The 4,531-nt window shown below is 40.4% G+C and overlaps 1 long non-coding RNA gene across 1 annotated transcript; it reads right to left on the bottom strand.

The window, feature by feature from the left end:
• Nucleotides 1–1,060: 1,060 nt before the first annotated feature.
• Nucleotides 1,061–3,390, bottom strand: LOC139022657 (uncharacterized). Its single transcript, XR_011473725.1, has 3 exons — nt 2,883–3,390; nt 2,467–2,717; nt 1,061–2,327 (listed from the first exon to the last, which is right to left on the bottom strand). It is a non-coding gene; the product is annotated as an uncharacterized lncRNA (long non-coding RNA).
• Between the last annotated feature and the right edge of the window lie 1,141 nt (nt 3,391–4,531).

Raw genomic sequence — 4,531 nt, 5'->3', positions numbered from 1 at the left:
TTAAGGCTAGCGTTAACTAGATGGTTCATTGTTGCCCGTGCAAGCAAGTTAGTCTAGCAAGCATTTTAGCCAGGTAGCCTAGGACAGCAAAAACCAAAAGCGTGTTATCAAGGCTCAGGCTAAGACCCAGATGCAGACACAGGAGGCAGATGGTATGAGTCTCAGAGTTCATTATAGTACAAGGGGCAGGCAAAAGGTAGGTCAAGGCAGGGAAAGAGTCGTCATCCAAATCAGAGTCTGGCAGGAACAGGACAGTAGAAAGGATCAGGGTCAGGACAGGCAGAAAGGTCAGAACTGGGAAGACTAGGAAAAACTAGATCACAGGAAACACGGCAACACACTGGAAGGGACTTGACGGAACAAGACGAACTGGCAACAGACAAACAGAAAACGCAGGTATAAATACACAGGTGATAATGAGGGGAGATGGGAAACACCTGGTGGGGTGTGGAGACAAGCACATAGACAGGTGAAACAGATGAGGGTGTGACTCATGTACTGTACAGACCATTGTGTCAACATGAGAGGTGGATGGCATATGTTGTTTCTCTATAAGTAAGGTGAGTCAACGTGCTTTTTCTACTTTTGTGCGCACACCCACACCCACACCCACACACACACACACACACACACACTTAGCTTTCGTTGGTTGGACTAAATCATTTTGGGTATCTTTACATTTTTTTTGAAAATCGCTTTGGTACTATTTTCACAAGTATCTGGACCATTTTTACAACTCTTAGTACCAAACTCCAAACTGGTCACACTTGTATCACAGCCAGTCTTTCATTCAAAACCTGTCAATGTGCATTCATTTGGATTGTAAACATCTCTCAACACACAGCCATTGATTCAAAATAAAAGTTTGTAAAATATAATGAGAACATTGGTTTAATCACGTAAACACAACATAATTATATATGTTCTATTTAGTCATTTTAACTAACAATCAAATAGCAAACAATGCAGGATATGTTTCAAATCATCCTTAGAAGTGCTGAAAATGTAATGCTACAGTACTGTAAATCACATTAGGCAAGACACTTACATTACCCAACAACATTGACAGAAAATCTATAACTTCCATAATATCTATACAATGTTTAATCAAAGGTGTGATCAATGAAGACATCCTTTACAATCGTTCATGCAATTTTTTTWATTTTTTTCCCAGATATAATTGCAACATACGTAGGTGTACTGTCTATAATCAAATGTAAAGAAATTAAATGAAACAAATCAAAGTAATGAAAATAAAACAACATTTATCACACATTAATATGCATCAAACCTGTCTTGAGCATTTGGCCATAAATTCTCATCCACATCACAATGAATGTCTTTGTTGTTCATGCACCGTGTGAAAAATCTTTTGGCATGCCGAATCCAAGCTTGACGGTGGTCTGCATTGATGTCGTCGCATGCCTCATCCCATTGCCACAAGGAGGATGGCACGCTCATGGGGATGGCGATCGTACACTTTCCACCTCCATGCTGAAAACAAATTGTCAATAGGGTTGAGAAAAGGAGAGTATGGGGGCTGGGATGGGCCCGAAAACATGCCTGAACCACCTCTGCATGGTGGAACCTGATATTGTTTCAGACAATGACATAGGTGTCCCCTTCACCGTGACACCTTGCTCAATTTAATTGAGAAACACAATGAGGTGTGCAGCGTTGTAGGATCCAAGTAACAGCCTACGTCCTACCACACCCTCTTCATAGATAGCTGCGCACATGGAGATGTTTCCCCACGTTGTCCAGGCACATGGACGGTCGCCCGTTGGCCGATGATATTCTGCCCAGGACGCCGATTTTTGGCCAGATTGAAGCTCGCTTCTTCAATAAAGATATACTTGTCATGGTTCACAGCAGCATCAAGAACCATCACCCTCTAAAAATATATTTTGGTTAGTTATTTTTACAATATAGTTCCAATAGGATATTGTGAAGTAGCATGTGCATCAATAGTAACAGTAATACAGTATATACTGCTGTACCTGAACACTCGGCCCGCAGTTGTTTCACCCGGTTGTTGTTTCTCTCAAAAGTCACCAGGTAAATGTGTTTCATAGATACCTGGTGCCTCTTCAAAAGTCACCAGGTAAATGTGTTTCATAGATACCTGGTGCCTCTTCAAAAGGCGGGCAATTGTTGGCATGCTGATGAATGCCACATTGGCAAAGGTGTCATCGTTCTCCTCAATGGCCTGCTTTATTTCGGAAAGCTGTATGTCATTCCTGGCCCTCACCATTTCTACCACGGCCAACTCCGGCTGGTTGGTCACCACACGGCCATGGCCACAACCATGGGGTCTTCTGTCAATTCTGAGGGTAGAACAGAGTATACTGTCAACAGATCATGCTGTCAGAATACTGTAACATGTTTTGTGAATTTACATGCATTACAATATGCAATTTACTGTAAATGTAACGGTAAAGTATAGTGCATATTCTGCAGGCTCACCGGTTTTCTTGGCAAAATGTTCTCATGATTGAATTGACAGCTGATCTTTTCAGATTGGGGTGAACTAATCTGGCAGCCTCTGCCATGATAAGGCCTCTGTGTACCACATGGTCAATGACGATGGCCTGGACTTTATTAGACACAACAGTTCACTGCAGTCTGCAGTCTCTGACGGGCCCCTCGTCCACGAGCTCTTGATTTCTTCCTCTCTCTCTGATTTCTTCCTTCCTCTCTTAATCTGGCTGTCTATCCTGCTCCATGTTGAAAGAAATTGCAAGTGTTCACACACACCCTTTTAAATGGTGACCAATTGTGGTTACCACTATGCGAAATCAATTAGCAATAACCCATAGTTATTATGTATGGTTATCATGTATCATACATGTCATTTAGATGTTTATACTTTACAAACACACTTTTTTTGTAGTTCTCAAAATCCACAGATAGATTTTGAAATGGTTTGTCTACTGTAGGTTTACCAAACTGTTAAGTGATTAACCATTAAGCGCATGTCACGGCGGTCCTCACCCTCTTCTACCGAAAAGGAGGAGTATTGATCGAACCAAGGCGCAGTGGAGTTTGAACACATATTTATTAAACGAAAAACACGAACTTAACTAAACTAACAAAACAACAAACGGTGTAGACAGACCTATACGACGAACTTACATAAAACAAGAAGAACGCACGAATAGGACAAACTGACTACACAAACTGAACAAACCGTAACAGTCCCGTAATGGTGCAAACAATTACACAGACACGGAAGACAATCACCCACAACGAACACTGTGACAACGCCTACCTAAATATGACTCTTAATTAGAGGAACGCCAAACACCTGCCTCTAATTAAGAGCCATACCAGGCAACCCAAAACCAACACAGAAACAGAAAACATAGAGTGCCCACCCAACCTCACGTCCTGACCAACTAACACACATAACAAACTAACATCAATAGGTCAGGAACGTGACAGCGCAGTTGGATTAAGTGATGGTCAAATGTATTTAAACAAATTAGTAGAGAATCATATGAGAAGTATTGTGAGCATTGCATTGGGGAAGGCAATTACTTCATACGAAAGGTATTTCTGGATGAAACACTGATTAGGTTTGGTAAAAAAGAGACTTTGATTTTGTGTGTCGTACTTAGTCAATTGAAAATGTGTTTAAGGTTTAGAAAAACAGCCTTTTTGATCATCTGTTTTTAGAGTTGTGAAATTTTACCACATATAGTGTTGTGGAAAGGTATTTGCCACCTTTCTGATTTTCTCTATTTTTACATATTTTACTGAATGTTATCAGATCTTCAACCAAAACGTATTATTAGATAAAGGGAACCTGAGTTTACAAATAACAAAAACAAATGATATTTTATTTATTTAATTAACAAAGATATGCAACACCCAATTCCCCTGTGTGAAAAAGTAAATGCACCTTTACACTCAATAACTACCTTTAGGGTAATGACCAACCAAATGCTTCCTGTAGTTGTTGATCAATCTCTCACATCGCTGTGGAGAAATGTTTGCCTACTCTTGCATGCAGAACTGCTTTAACTCAGCAACATTTGTGGGGTTTCAAGCATGAACTGCTTGTTTCAAATCCTGCCACAACATCTCAATTGGGATTAGGTTTGGACTTTGACTACTCCATTCCAAAACTTTAAATTTGTTTCTTTTTAGCCATTTTCATATAGACTTGATTGTGTGTTTTGGATCATTGTCTTGTTGCGCTTCAGCTTCAGCTCACAGGCGGATGGCCTCACATTCTCCTGTAGAATTATCTGATACAGAGCATAATTCATGGTTCTTTCCATTAAGACAAGTCGTCCAGGTCCTGAGGCAGCAAAGCACCCCCAAACCATCACACTACCACCACCATGCTTGACCGTTGGTAAAATGTTCTTACTGTGGAACGCAGTGTTTGATTTTTGCCAGGTATAATGGGACCCATGTCTAAAAATATTTCAAAAATCTTCTTCTCATGGACCAAATGACACCTTCTTCTGTCTTAAGTTGTGTACTCATACAATTAACATAGCATTATGAATTGTATAACCTC

This window comes from Salvelinus sp. IW2-2015, linkage group LG20, assembly GCF_002910315.2.
Source record: "Salvelinus sp. IW2-2015 linkage group LG20, ASM291031v2, whole genome shotgun sequence".
Lineage (NCBI taxonomy): Eukaryota > Metazoa > Chordata > Actinopteri > Salmoniformes > Salmonidae > Salvelinus > Salvelinus sp. IW2-2015.
This window is presented reverse-complemented; position numbering and strand designations above follow the sequence as displayed.